Consider the following 14,891-nt stretch of genomic DNA (forward strand, 5'->3'; position numbering starts at 1 on the left):
CTGTCAGATAAATAAATAAAATCTTAAAAAAAAAAAAATAGAAAGGACTAGAATCGTTTCTTAAAATAGAGAACAACTATCTCAAAACCAAGCTTGGTGTATCATGTGTGATGGAGAGATACTAGTGTCAGTTTCATAAGAGGAATGTGACAAGAATGTCTATTGTAATTATTAGAAATTTTTAAATTTTGGCCAAGCTTTTCAAAAATTTTAGCTACAAAAAACACAAAACAGTTTCAGTTGATTTGTTCGTACTGTGAACACCAAGAAAAATTGGAAAACGAACATTTAGTTAGTTAGACTTTTAAATGCAAAATTACAAAATATTCAGTAGTCCACCTTATCTAAAAGAAAAAAAGAATCTCTTTGGTTTAAAAAAAAAAAAAGCCATTCCAGACATTTGAGGTCTACACATAGGAAATGTGCAGAAGCAGATATGAAGAAAAGTATAAAGTTCTGTAAGAGTTAAAAGATGAGAATAAAGTACATAATATGTCGATTAGGGAAAATTGGGTTATGAAAGAGTTAACCATCTCTTGAATTAATGTACATAAATATTAATGAAGGCATGCAATTTGGGGGGGCACAAAAGGAAGGAAAAATTTTGAAGACTGAAAAATTGCACAGATATACTGAACAAAATTAAATAATGCTTAAAATGTAGCAATTAAATTTTTTGATATGAAATTTTAAAATCAAGGAAGAATAATGGTATAAATGAGGGCTATATGAAAAATGTAAACAGAAAAATTCTAAATAATTTATATAGATATACCTCCATCAAGCAGGTAGTTTAAGTCCCCAGCCTTGCCAAGGCAGGGGAGAAAGGAAGTGACTTCGTAGTAGAGAAATCTAGCAAACACTTTCTCAGCCAGGTGATCAGTGTTCACAGCATCGGTGATAAGCCCTGTCGATAGCACGTGACTTTAATATGATATGTTGAGAAAGGCATTCCACTTCTTTGGTCTTCCTCCCAACAATCCCATAATTCCAATTGAACCGTGAGGAAAATATCAGACAAATCCAAGTTGAGGAACATTTTAGAAAATACTTGACTATAAATCCTCAAAATTGTGAAAGTCATCAGAAACAAGGAAATTCTGACAAACTGTCAGCCCAGAGGTGGCTAAGCAGACAGGACCACTAAATGTCATATATTTTGGGTTGGATCCTAGAACAGGAAAAAAACAAAACATTAGGTAAAACCTATTGAAATCCAAACAAAGTTTAGAGTTCAATTCACTGCGATGTGCCAATGTTAGCTCCTTTTTTGTGAGAAATGCACAAATATTGACAATAGGAGAAACTGGGTGAGGAGTATGCGGGAACTCTTATCTTAACAACTTTAACAACTTTGCTGTAAATCTAAAATTATTCCGAGTTAGAAAACTTACTGAAAAGAGCAGAACAATAAACTCAAAGTTACTAAAACAAAAACAAAACGAGAGAAGAGTTCTAAATCTAAAAACAAACAGGTGAAATATAACTCTTAACACGACAATATAACTGGCTCTGAAAAGAGTCCCCAGTTTTGGAGGCTCATGTCCTCCTAAAAAACTCATTTGAGGGGCACCTGGGTGGCTCAGTTGGTTTAGTGCCTGACTCTTGATTTTGGCTCAGGTCATCATCTCAAGGTGGTGAGATCGAGCCCCTTGTTGGGCTCTGTGCTGGGCGTGGAGCCCGCTTAAGATTCTCTCTCTCCCTCTGCCTCTGCCTCTACCCCCCCCCTACCCTCCCCCTGCCCCAACTGAGCTTTCTCTCTCTAAAAAAAACCTCATTTGTAGCTGGTGTACTTGGTGACAGGAAATAGTGTTCTTGGCGTCAGCACGCAGTAGCCGTCTGGAATTCCCTGTACACGACAGTCAAGAGCCCATTGTAATGCGCCAGGCGAGTAGACTTACTGGTGAGGTGCTCTAAAGTCACTAACAAGTTCTTCAGTCATAGGGTTTCTGTAGAGATGCCAGTTTTGGGGTGAACCTTCTTTAAGACCTACTTTATGATACATGTAATAGGGCTGTCTGTAACATCTCTGGCATTTCCTGCCATTCTTCTGGTATCAATGATGGTTTCCTGGAGCCTTTCTTGGACCTGATAGGCAACTTAGAGAAAGACTTGGAAATAAGAGACACAGCCTCCCACTGCTTGAGGAAAAGAGAGTATCAGGTCGTGAAGCCACGGGCTTATTAATACACCATGTATTCAGATGAGGTATTGGGTAAACTCAATTTCTGATGGGAAAAAGAATCAAGATGCAAATGAATGTAAATGAGATACGTCAGGTCTGCTCTGATTGGATTGTACTCTTAGTTGCATCAACCACTCAGAAAGCAGAAGATTGTCACCTGGGGCCAGGGTCAAGAGCAGTTTGAAGAGGGGCCCCACACGGCTGTTTAATTTTGCAGATTTCAGCCTCAGCCTCTTGGAGAGAGACCAACTTCCTTTTCCAAGGTCCAGATTCCCAGAGGAATGGAGCTGGCCCAGGTTGAGTCCTATGTCCACTCATTGTCCATCAAGATTAGACAGAGGGAGGGCAGTGATCTTGGCAAACAGTGCGTCTGGTGGACACATCGGTGTGTTAGGAGGACTGCCTACTTTCCAGTTTTTCCTGAAGTGGTACAGTAACTGCTTATCTTTGCCTGTGTGAAATAACCCTGTCCTGGGTCAGAAGTGGTTCCAGTCTAGCACCGGAGTGAGTGAAGGTGATACTTTGCTGTCAGCATTCTTAGCCTGAGCGAATTTCTGTTTTTTAAATAGTGAGATGAGGTATCGTTTCGTGTTTGGTGGCTTTTTTTCTACGACCCTCCAGAGTTGGGAACAAAATCCTAAGCGTTCTCTCTCCTGTTGTCTCTGCCACAGGGACTGGCCCGTACCTTCTGGAGTCACAGAGACAGCTAATGCAAATGGTAACCCTGCTTGGGAGATGTCCAGAGCTCTACCCAGCTTCACTGGTAGCTTTGTCTTCTCAAGGGCAGCTTGCTGCTCTCACCCCCACTCCTATCTGTGCCCCCCCACCTTTTTTTTTAACCAAGTGGTATAAGGGACACAGGCAATGTGCCAAGTGGCGAATAAAAGTCCTCCCAAACCCCCAAATCCCTATAAAGGCTTGCGCCCCTTTTACGTTCTCAGGCATTGGATAGGTTTGTATCTTATCAGTCCCAGCTCCTGAGACAATGTGCATCTTACCTTACTGTTTGACTCCCAGATATTCACGGTGGTGCCTGCGACTTGAGTTTTCTGCCCACCGTCTCCCTTGCAGATGTTCCGGTAAAGCCTGCAGGGTGTCCCGCAGTAGAGAAAGTCTTCACATTTGTCACCAGTGCAATGGGCCCATTGTACTGATGTGGGGAGGGAGAACAGGGACAGGTCTCTGGCTGCTATCCCATTGATGTGGAGAGCAGAGGCAAAAAGGAAATGTAGGTCAAATTCAATGTCCTTACCTCCCGCAGCCCACTGACAAATACTTGAGGCAGGCAGAGTGTGACCTTCCTCCAGGAAACTCCTTTGCTAGAGGGGAAAACAACCTTAGCTTGACAACAGCTAGGCCTCCAGGATCTTGTGAGTCTTCTTTAGCAGATGAAAGTCCTTTTGGAAACTTCCCTTTGTCTTTACCTCCTTCCACTCCCAAGTATATAATCAATCGCTCCTCACAACCCCAGGGCTACTCTTTCTGCCCAGGGGTCGTGTCCCAGTGCTGTAATGAAAAAACACCTTTTTCCATCGAAAACATCTCAAGAATTCGTTCTTGGCTGCCAGCTCTGAACCCCAACATTTCCACATCACCGTGACATGTGCTGTGACTGTTCAGGTAGCCTTGGGGAAGCACCTGAAAGGCCCATGTTGCCCCTCCCACACAAAGGGGACTTTGGCTAATGACTCATGCCCAGGGACGTACTGAAAAAGGTATTTGCTAAGTTCAGCACAGCATAGTACACGACTAGGACCGTGGCCAAGGTACCTGAGATGGTGGCCATGTTGGGCACAGCCGCGTGGATGGGGGGGCGCCACCTTGTTCAGTTCTCAGTAGTTCCCGTTTGGTTTTTTCATTAGCTATCTGGGGCTGTTGACAGTGCCGCGGGCAGGGAGTACAATCGAGCTACTTAGCACCGTTCTCAGGTAGTGTCTCCTGGTCCCTCAGGCCCCCCACCCCAAGCAATTTTATTGTTGAACAATTAATACTCTTCACGAGGGAGCCAGGCTTATGGGTTCCTAGTCAGTATTTTCCTTCCGCACTGGTTCCTAACCCAGAAGGAGAATTCAAAGATAGAGGTTTTCTGTTTGACCTTGCAGGTTGTGAATCCCCTCTATGCTCTCTGGTGTCAGATGGATAAAAACCTGGTATTCTCCTGTGGGGTGGGGCAATTTTCTGTGTCCAAAGGACCTTCCAGAGCATAACTGTCTGCCCTCCCTAACCATCAGTGGCACTGAGAGGCCAGGAAACTTCTGAGGGTTTCAGAGGATTGTAGTACTTTCAGCTCCAGTATCCACCAGAGCCGTCCCCGTTTATTTATTTCTGGGGATCAGTGAATAATGAGCTCAACATGGGAACTCTGATCACCTCCAGCACCACAACCCCCCCTAAGATGATTTTGACCTGCATCCTAAAGCCAGGGCATGGGAATCACTCACCCTGAATAGAACTGTATCCCTAAGGCCTCTGTTGGACCAGGCAGCACACTAGGGGTGATGAGGGCTCACGCGGCAGGTCTGAACTATTGTTCAGGTTTTAAGGCTTCCGGAAGGCTGACGAGCACAGCATTGGGTTGCCAGATTGTCTTTTCAGGTGAGGTCTGGCAGTAATGAAGTCAAACATTTACTTCCTGATTATTATTTTTTTAACCAGATCCTTTAGAGCTAATTGGAATAGCCTTTGGCTTCTCAAGTTCCCCCTTTGTCTCTGGTCTTTCCCACAGCCCATACTAACGTGGGAAACAAAGGCAGAAGAAAAATTACTAAATTTCCTCACTACCTACAGCCCACTGACAAGTCCTGGAGACAGGCAGAGTGACATTCCTCTAGGGACTCAACTGCCTCAATGTGGACACTTTGCTAAGGGCAAAAGGCAATCCTAGCCCAACCCCCTGACCCCCAACCCCCACCCCAGGATCCTGTAAGTCTACTTTAACATATAAAAGTTCCTTTAGAAATTTCCTTTATCTCTTTCCCCCAAGATACATGTTGGCAATCATCCTCCAAGCATATGACCCACCGGTATACATCTGAAGGGTCTCGTGACTAAGGTTTTATTAGATGGTAATAAATGACCTTTTCCCAACAACAGCTAGCCCACTCAAGGTCCTGGAAACCTTTCTTCCAAAATTCTGTAGAGACTTAAACTCTCCCCAGCCCCCTCCCAACTTGAAAGCATATAATGGGCCGCTTCTCATGGCCCCAGTGGAGCTCTTTGTGCCCACGGGTCCTGTCCTTGTGCTTTAATAAAATGACCTTTTTGCACCAAAGACGCCTCAAGAATTCTTTCTTGGCTGTCAGCTTCAAATCCTAATGTCTTTCCTCCATCACATACCTGTTACCAGGTTAAGAGTGGATTGTCCAACATCATAAATGTCCTGTCCCACAGATATCAGCGTCCTGTACCAGGTGCTGGGGGCAGAATGGAGAATCTTGGCTTTCATTCTTTGCAGTGAATGTGGCCAGACCCTTCGAAGACTGGGGCCTAGATGGCCTGTCTCATTCCCAGCTCCCTGAGAATTTGCTGCACTTTCTCTCTAGAGTTTCAAGGTCCCGCATGCCCCTCACTGAGCCAAACCTCCCTGTAGGCTGGAATAATTCAGTCTAGTTGGGAGTGAGTGCTGTGACCCCACCACAGGGCAGGGTTGTGTGGTGCTGTTGCTCAGGCCTCCGCCTCCAGCCTCGTCAGAGAAATGCTCTGGCCCCCAGATCCTGCAGCCACACCAGCCATGCTGGGACCCTTGCCCTGGCCTTCTGCTGGAACTTGGCAGCTACGTTAAAAAGCTTAGGGGGGGGGGGAAGGGGAAGGGGGGACACCTGGCTGGCTCAGTCGGTAGAGCACGCGACTCTTGATCTCAGTTGTGGGTTCAAGCCCCATGTTGGGTGTGGAGCCTACTTTAAAAAAAAAAGCTCGGTGCGAGTATATTCTCTCATCATGACTGATGTGGAAATATTGGGGTTCAGAGCCAACGGCCAAGAAAGAATTCTTGTGATTTTCGGTGCAAAAAGGTGTTTTTTTTAGTTGTAGCACAGAGACAGGATCCCTGGGCAGAAAGAGCAGCACTGGGGGCCTGACTGGTGACTGATGATATACTTGGAGTTGGGGTAGGTAAAGACAAAGGGAAGTTTCCAAAAGGACTTTCATCTGCTGAAGAAGACTCCCGGGATCCTGGAGGCCTTGCAATTGTCAAGCTAAGGTTGTTTTTCCCTCTAGCAAAGGAGTTTCCTGGAGGAAGGTCATTCTCTGCCTGCCTCAAGTATTTGTCGATGGGCTGCAGGTTACGAGGACATTGAATTTTATCTACATTTCCTTCTTGCCTTTGTTCTCCACGTCAGTGACCGTTTCCTGAGCTAGAGGCTGTCCTGGGGCTGAGGTTGCTGTTGCCGTGCTTCCGTTTCCCTTTGTGTTAGGGCCCAAGGGCACAGGGCGTCCTGTCCCGCATTCACCATACACCACCACACCTCCCCTCTTCGCTCTGCTCACCTTCCAGGGACCCCACCTCTTAGCATCCCAGCCAGGCTTTGTCACTAGTGCTCTGACCTTAAGCTGCAGCAGCTTGTGTCCTCTTCGTTTTGCACAAGGTGGTGCTAAGGGCTCCAACACTATTCTGCTCTCCCACCATGCCTTTCAGCCCCGAAGCCGGCAGAGTAGAGACAACCGCATGTCCTTCTCTAACCTCAGCTCTTCCAACTTTCTAAGTCGAGCTACAGCGTATAGGTGGGTATCAGTGGCCATCAGACTGCCCACAGAGGAGGTCAGCCCACTGTGGCAGCCACTGGTTTCCCTTCTTTGCCCCCACAGGCAGTGCACACTTCCTCTAACAAATGCATTGGACCAGCTGGCGTTTTCAGGGCCTCCCTGTACTCATGCAGCCCAAGCATCTGTCCTTTGAGCCACTCCTCCCTGCAGGGCCAACCTGGGATTTCCCCCTCTGATGCCTCTTTCCCAACACTCATTTCTTTTGTCTCCTGGTTGGCTCACCAGTTGTTGGCTCACAACTTTGGGAGTTCCCTGAGAATCAAAACTAGCCCCTGTACTCTGAGGGCAAGGAGAGACCAAAGGCAGAGGCAGGGCCACTCCAGGCTGGTAGGTGACAGCTTCAGTAAGCAAAGGGACTTGGATTACAAGGCTTGTCTTGGGCGGCCGCAAGACCAGTAGATCTCCACACCCACCCACTGGAACCTTACGCGTTTCTGTAGAAGCCATGCCTGGGTTCAGTCTCGTGTATCGTTCTGACAGTCTTGACACGGTGCTCTGTCAAGGCTATCGATGCCCTCAAAGGGACTCCTAGTACAGGAACAGTGGGTGGGACATCTATCCAAGGACAGGGGTGTGGGTAAGGAGCTGGCAATTGCCCCGGCTCCAGCTGGACTGTCAACCTACAACATCCTCTCAAACCTCCTCCAATAGTGTCTGTCAACGGCTCCCCCTGGCTTTCAGGGCAAAGCTCAGACTGTGCAGCCCAGCTGAGAGACGTAGCCCCCCTTTCTTACAACTGTCCCATGCCGTGGCTTTACCCATATACTTCAGTTCCTTGGACCCCCTTTGCTTTAATTCACTTTTGTCTTTCTGGTTACATTTCCTCCCTGGATTGTCCTTCCTTCCTCTCTTCATTTAATTAGCTTTTATAAATCTTTCAAGATTATTCTCAGGCATTACATCATTTGTGAAGCTTTCCTTGACCATCCTTCATCGTAGGGCCATTTAGGTGTTCCTCTTTGGGAACCTTGTTGAACCCTGAATGAGTCTCAATTATAGCATTTAATATGTTCCAGTAGAAGTTGCTAATTTTTTACTGTCTCTTTTACTTAACTGTAGATTTTTTTTATGATGTCTTAATTGTTTACCATGTCACAGTGCCTGAAACATGAGAGACACCAATTAATGGCTGGTTGAATGCATTTATAAATAGATTTTTGTTCTGGGTTCCAGCTGCTTACTATTTAGTATTTTTTTTTTAAGTTTTTTATTTTTTAAAGATGTATCCATCCATTTTAGAGAGAGAGAGTGAGCGAGTGAGCGAGTGAGTGGGGGGAGCGGCAGAGGGAGAGGGAGAGAATCCTCAAGCAGACTCCCTGCTAGCTCAGAGCCCGACTTGGGGCCGGATCCCAGGACCCTGAGATCATGACCTGAGCCAAAATCAAGAGTCAGATGCTCAACCGAATGAGCCACCCAGGCGCCCACTACTTAGTATTTTAATGACAAAAATAATAGCAACATAGAAAATTGAGGGGGAAGAGGGAGCCATGACTTCAGCCTTTTGAGAAATTTATTTTTATCTTTGTATGTTTTCTACTAGCCTTTATGAATACAGAATATTTTCTATTTCAATATTATAATTTTTTATAAAACATCATATTACTTGATTTTTTCCCTAATTCTTATTTTCACTAAGTACATAATAGCCCATCAAAAGACATTTATTGAGGGGTGCCTGGGTGGCTCGGTCGTTTAAGCGTCTGCCTTTGGCTCAGGTCATGATCCTGGGTTCCTGGGGTGAAGCCCCACCTGGGGTTCCGCCTGCTTCTCCCTCTCCCTCTGCCTCTCCCCTGGCTGTGCGCATTCTCTCTCACTCTCAGATAAATAAATAAAATCTTTTAAAAAAAAGACATTGACTGAGCACTTACTACCCACCACACACTCAGCGCTTTATGTTTGATATTGTTTAAGTTTCAAAATAATCCCGTAGGTGGGAACTATTATTATACCCATTGCACAGATGAAAAGATTCAATGTGTTTAAGATCACAGAGCTCGCATGGGAGCCAGCATTTCAACCAGACGTTCTGAGTCTAAAGCCCACCTTAACCACTGCTGTGCTGGAATGGATCATTTACCACACTTTGCTTAAATATACTGTCTTCCACTGTTGGCTGCTTAGGCCGCTCTCCACGTTTTCTTATGACATCAACGCTATAATGAACAACCACATGCTTTTTCTTCCTTCTGGAGTATTTGCTCATACCGTTCCTAGGTATAGGATGAGTGGGTGAAAAAGTATGCAAGGTTTTGATGGCTTTTTCTGCGCATTGTTCAATTATTCTATCAGATGGCTATGTGAGAAAGCCACCAGCAAAGCACGACAGTCTATCTGCTTTATTTTGCGCTCGCAGAATTTGCTGTTGTTTAAAGAAAGATTTGCTTCGTTGGTAAGGTAAAGCCCTTCCACATTATTATTTTGATTTGCATTTCTTTTTAGCAGAGTGAGACTGGACATTTTCATTCATGCCTGTATACAGATGGATGCAGACGGAAGCATTGACAGGTATACGTTTGTCTTGTCAGTTTGTCCCATCTTGTGAAATGTCACTTTGGGTCCTTTCAAAAATTAAGAAATTTAGGTTTGTTGTTTTCTAACCTTACAAAACTTGATGATGTGGTTTTGGAATATCGGTGAGGTTCAGTGAAGGGTGGAGTCTGGAGCCGACGACCAAGAAAGAATTCTTGATACGCTTTGGTGCAAAATGGTGGTTTATGAAAGCACGGGGACAGGACCTGTGGGCAGAAAGAGCTGCTGCTCTGGGTTGTGAGAGGTGGCTGTTATATACCATGGGGTTGGGGGAGGTGAGGAAACAGGGAGGTTGAGAAAGTACTTTCATATGTTAAAGAAGACTCACAGGACTCCGGAGGCCTTGCCATTGTCAAGTTAAGGTTGTTTACCCCTCTAGTAAGACATTAGCATGAAGATGGTTGGGGGCTTCTGGGAAGAATGTCACCCACGTCCCACCCAAGAGTGAGAGTGGGGTGGGGTAAGGTTGCAGGATGTCAGCTTATGCTGTGTCTTCAGCCAGCCTTCTGTTCCCTCATCATTAACTTACGGTAGACCCTTCCCAGCGTATTTGCAAAATTTGAATAAAACAATTTTACAGTGTCGTCAGTAAAAGCCAGTTGGATTTCGGAAACGGCCCCTTGAGGAAGAACGTATTCCTCATTAGTGTGAAATGTGGTCACACATGAGCTCCTTTAAAGTCAAATGTAATCTTAGCTGACACCAGAGGGAGCCCAGCAGGCATTCCAGGGGAAAATAGATCCAATTTTTAATACATCTCTGAAATGGCACTTTTGAAAACGTACAGTGAAATTTGAATATTGTAGTTAATAGTCCTGGGGAGAAAAATAGAAGTCAGTGCTGAAAATATTCATCCAGACTCCAACCTTTCCGTGAACTAGGGAAGATATAAAATAAGGATGGTGATTACAGGAACAATTGCAGAACTCCCACAGACGGCTGTAGGTCTTTTTTCAACGGCTATATCTGGCTCCGGGGAGCTGGGAAACAGACCGATCGCCTCTACTGTATCTAGCTTGAACCAGGTCCCTGACCTCTCTGTTCCTCCGTCTCCTCCCTCGCACACTGATACCTACCCCCCAGGGCCCAAATCCTAGTTCACTTCAACAAAGTGTCTGATCAGTTAGTAATTTTCTTTATCTGGTGCGGTGGTTCTCAACCAGGGGTGACTCTGCCCCCCACGGAACAGTTAGTACTGTCTGGGGATGTTCGTGGCCCATGGAAATGAGAAAAAGCCCTCGAGTCAGGCCTGGGTTTGAGTCCTGGCTCTGCCTCTTTCTGCCTGGGCGATGGGGAAGGTCCCGACATCTCAGCCCTGTGTTTGCTCACCTAGAGCGTGGAAGGAAGAACCCCTCATGAGTGTGCGTGGCTTTTACAAGGTGTCGATTGTAATTCCCTCTCCTTCGCTGGTCAGGCTATGTCTGTGTCCTGCGGCCAAGCTCAAACTTTACCGCAGAGTTACTCTCATTTGGCTTCAAGGGACCGGCTGGAGGCAGGTGGATTCACGCTACAGGTCACCCAGTGTGTGAGGGTTCTGTGGTCAACACTTCGTGTCCACTGTTTAAGGTGCAGATGTGGAGAAGCATCTGAAAGGAGCCTTCGTGCCCAGGAGCCCACGTCCTGCCTCCTCTCCTGCCCGTGCTCTGTCTTCAGCCCACTAAGGAGCTTGGCTCTCAACACACTTCTCTTCGCAGCTTCACGATAGGCCACTTTGGGCCCACATTTATCTAAACAGAGAACAGACGCCCCCACCGTGTATCTGAAATGTATGCATTAAACGTGTAGTTACGCGTCTCCCATCAGATCAGAAAGTCACTGGGAACTTTGAGTGACACAGTGAGGAAGCCCAGCGTGGCTAACTTTATGGCCGTCCTTCTGGGCAGTTTCTGAAAGAAATCGTGCCCAGTGAAAATCCTGTGTCACGGTGGGGGCCACGGCAAGGAGGCCGGTGGGTGGCCGTCAGGAAGGGGCAGCAGCAGCACGCCGGGGCTCCTGTGTGCAGGTGGGGAGGACAGACGGAGTCCGTGCCCTCCCACACCTTCGAGGGACATGCGCCCTTGGATCTGGCCTGTTACTCCTACAGCAGGTCAGTCAGCGAAGGTTGATTCTCAGGAAATACAGAAGCTTCTCGGGTAAACGTGTCTTTTAATGAGATTGGTGTAAAATCAGCGTGGGCCTCTTGCTCGTTCTCCTAACTGACCTGCTGCAGGTAAGACCCGTGTCCGGCAGCTGCCGAAGGACAGAGGGAAAAGCCGCTCTGGCTTGCAGACGTTCGCTCCTGCGGTGTGTGGGGCCGGCCTCAGCTGAGTGAGACGACAAAACAGGACAAAGCCCACTTCGCATTTGGCCCAGAAGCATCTGGAGGTGGAGGCCCACAGAGGCCCCGGTACCTGTGTGTTCTCTGGGGTGGGCTTCTCTGCACCAGCGTGGCAACCCCCGCATCAGAGACAGAGGCAGAGTCCTCCTAGCCTCATGCCTACCTGCGAACGTGCGTCGCTTCAAACCCCGAGAGTTTCCGGGTGTAGACGCTGCTACCAAAGGCCCTTGTTCAAGCGGGAAACCCAGCCTCTCCCACCACCAGGGGGATATCTGTCCTCGTTCTGACCAGGAAAGACAGTACTGTTTCTGCCTAGCTCACCGAGCACTGCCTGTGGGGTTCACGGGACGGGGGCGTGCTCACCGTGGTGTCAGTGGTCTGGCGATGGCCCCGCTGCTGTCCTGGCCATCCACTCCGCACAGTTCTGGGGTTCGCAGGGGTGAGGTGGTGGCAGAAAGGGGGAGGCAGACTTGGGGGATTCTGGTTTAGTGAGGACCCCTTTTAAGTGGATCAGAATCCCCAGGGAGATGGGGAAGGTTTGAAGGACAGACATCGCCCCCTCCCCTACTCCTGGCCGCCAAGCCCACAGCTGGTTAACTGATGTCTAGTTGTGCCCTAAACCGGCGCTCCCCAGCCTGGCAGGGGCTGGGTGTTGTGTAGAGGTGGAGCAAATTAAAGGAGGGTGCTCAAACTCACTTTTGGGGCCTGCTGCAGGGAACAAGTGGGTGCGGGGGGCCCAGAGCTTGCCGAGAGATTCGGGGACAGAAATCATACACGAGGCCTTGGTATCTGGTCATCCGGCTGCATGCCTGAGTCTCCTGTCTGCTAAAAGCACATTCATCCAACAAACCTTCCCACGAAAGGAAAAGCCTTAATTGGCAGCCGAGGTAAAATTTCAATAAAATGGAAGCTGTGAGGGCACCTGGGTGGCTCAGTCGGTGAAGCGTCCGCCTTCGGCTCATGATCCCAGGGTCCTAGGATCGAGTCCCGCATTGGGCTCCCTGCTCAGCGGGGAGCTTGCTTCTCCCTCTCCTTCTGTGCTTTCTCTTGCAAATAAATAAAATCTTTAAAAAAAAATGGAAGCTGTAAGGGAAAGGAAGTTGTATTCATTTATCATTTCTTCCCTAATAAATTACCATACACCGAGTGGTTTAGACAACATGGATTTACCATCTCACAGTTGTGTAGATTCAGAAGTCTGACCTGGGTCTCACAGGGCTACAATCAACGTCTGGGGGAGGTTTGCCCTGTTATAAATCATCTGATAGTAAACATCTTTTCTCATAGACATCTGTTGTGTTTTCTCCCTTTAGAAAAGATCCCTAGAAGTGAGACCCCCCCCAAGAAGTTAGTTTTCTTTCTTTTCATAAAATACCTCTTCTTATGGAACTAAGGTTGGGACAGTTTGATCCTTGTCAAGGGGCTGACTTGCTACAATTGATGTAGGCCAATAATCTAAAACGGAATGGAGGCAGGAGACCAACCACGTGTCCATGACAGTGGATGAGATCACCAGGAAAGCCGGTGGGCAAAGAATGGACCCTACAAACACCAAGATTTAAGGGGCAAGCGAAGAATATTGAGATATAGGAGCTCCTGGGTGTCTCAGTTGGTTAAGTGGCTGCCTTTGGCTCAGGTTATAATCTCAGGGTTCTGGGATCGAGCCCCACGTTGGGCTCCCTGCTCAGCGGGGAGTCTGCTCCTCCCTCTCCCTCTGACCTTCCCTGCTGCTTGTGCTCTCTCTTTCTCAAATGAATAAATAAAAAAATTAAAAAAAAAATTGAGACATAAGAGGAGAACCAAGAGAGCTTGGTATTTTGAAAGTAAAAAAAATAGAGTTTCAGGAACAGGTAGTGATGAGCAGAGTTGTAGACAACAGAGGGCCCAGTGCTTCCAAGGCTAAAATGTACCTGTTGGTTCTATCAGATACGTAGTTATTGTTGACCTTAGGCTGTCTCTTCACAAGAGTAGTGGGCATAGAAGACTGCTTACAATGGGTTGAGGGATCCATGGGAGGTGAGCAGTTCCAGAATATTCTTCTGAGAGGTAAGAATGGGATGGGGGGAAGAGATGAAGCACAGTGACAAAGAGAAAGCCCAGGTTGGGAACCACCAGTAGGAACATCTGGGGGTTCATTTTTCTCTTAATGATAGTTATCCTGATTTTGGATCTGGAAACTGTTTTCCTTGGCTAGAAGGATAAAGGTATGCTCGGAGATGGGAAGTTTCCACCCCCTGTCCATTGCTGGCAACTTCATCTGCTCATTGCCCCTTAGCTCCCTCTTCTTTGATCTGAACTCCACCTCTTCCCTTCATAAGAACTCAGAAAAACACCTAGAATGGGATTTTCCAGCCTCATCTGATTGTGGGCTTTAGTTTGTTTTTACACATTTTTGTGTCTTCATAATACTGATTTCCTACTGACTTGTATAAGATCCTTTTTAGGCTTCAATTTGTCAGAGCTCCCTGTGCCTCCACATTTATTATTATTATTATTATTATTATTATTATTATTATTATAGAAACCACTCTTCCCTTTCTTCTTCAGGATCATTTGTTCTTTTTATGTAACTACATACTTTTGTGCCAAACTCTCCAAGAGCTCTTGTAAGGTCTTTGGAGCCATTAAGCACTGAAAGGGTTATGAGAGAGCTTTCATTCCCTAAACCATATGTAATTCAGAACAAAAATAAGTGTTTTAGTAATAAAATTATGTATGTGTGCTGAGATTAAAATAGCTTCTTTCAGTTTTTTTTTAATTGCAAAATTCTGGGCAAGAATTTACCAAAGCTGATCTCTCCTCATCTGGGGGGATGTCTGCTCTTCTTACTTGCCAAACAAGGGCTTTATCCTTCTGCTGGGTCCTTGGGCACTGGGCTTCTCTGCTAGACCGTAAGTTCTTTGCCTACAGCTTGTGTCCTTGCCTCGAGAGGTGCCCAACTGAAGGAAGCCATCTTGGCATCCCCATTTCCCCAGGGAGGAGCCATCGGTTATGTTTGTGTCTTGTCTGCCCTCCTCTTTCCCCTCCTCTCTGCTTCCACTCAAATACAGTTGTAAGAAGCATAATAAGACAGCAGAAAATAGAAATGATAACAGAGGA

At 46.7% G+C, this 14,891-nt stretch overlaps 1 protein-coding gene across 2 annotated transcripts in view; it reads left to right on the forward strand.

Moving 5' to 3' along the window:
* Nucleotides 1–14,891, forward strand: part of SLC17A1 (solute carrier family 17 member 1) — a 156,522-nt gene that overhangs the window by 94,206 nt on the left and 47,425 nt on the right. The window contains exon 14 of one of the 2 annotated variants that reach the window (XR_006780155.2): nt 9,386–9,451. The gene's annotated coding sequence lies outside the window, so the exon portion shown is untranslated. The remainder of the gene's footprint in view (nt 1–9,385; nt 9,452–14,891) is intronic. The other variant, XR_015722530.1, reaches the window with a different exon arrangement.

The sequence above is a fragment of the Ursus americanus genome, chromosome 32 (assembly GCF_024610735.1).
Source record: "Ursus americanus isolate L20-20 chromosome 32, mUrsAme1.1.p, whole genome shotgun sequence".
NCBI classification, from domain to species: domain Eukaryota; kingdom Metazoa; phylum Chordata; class Mammalia; order Carnivora; family Ursidae; genus Ursus; species Ursus americanus.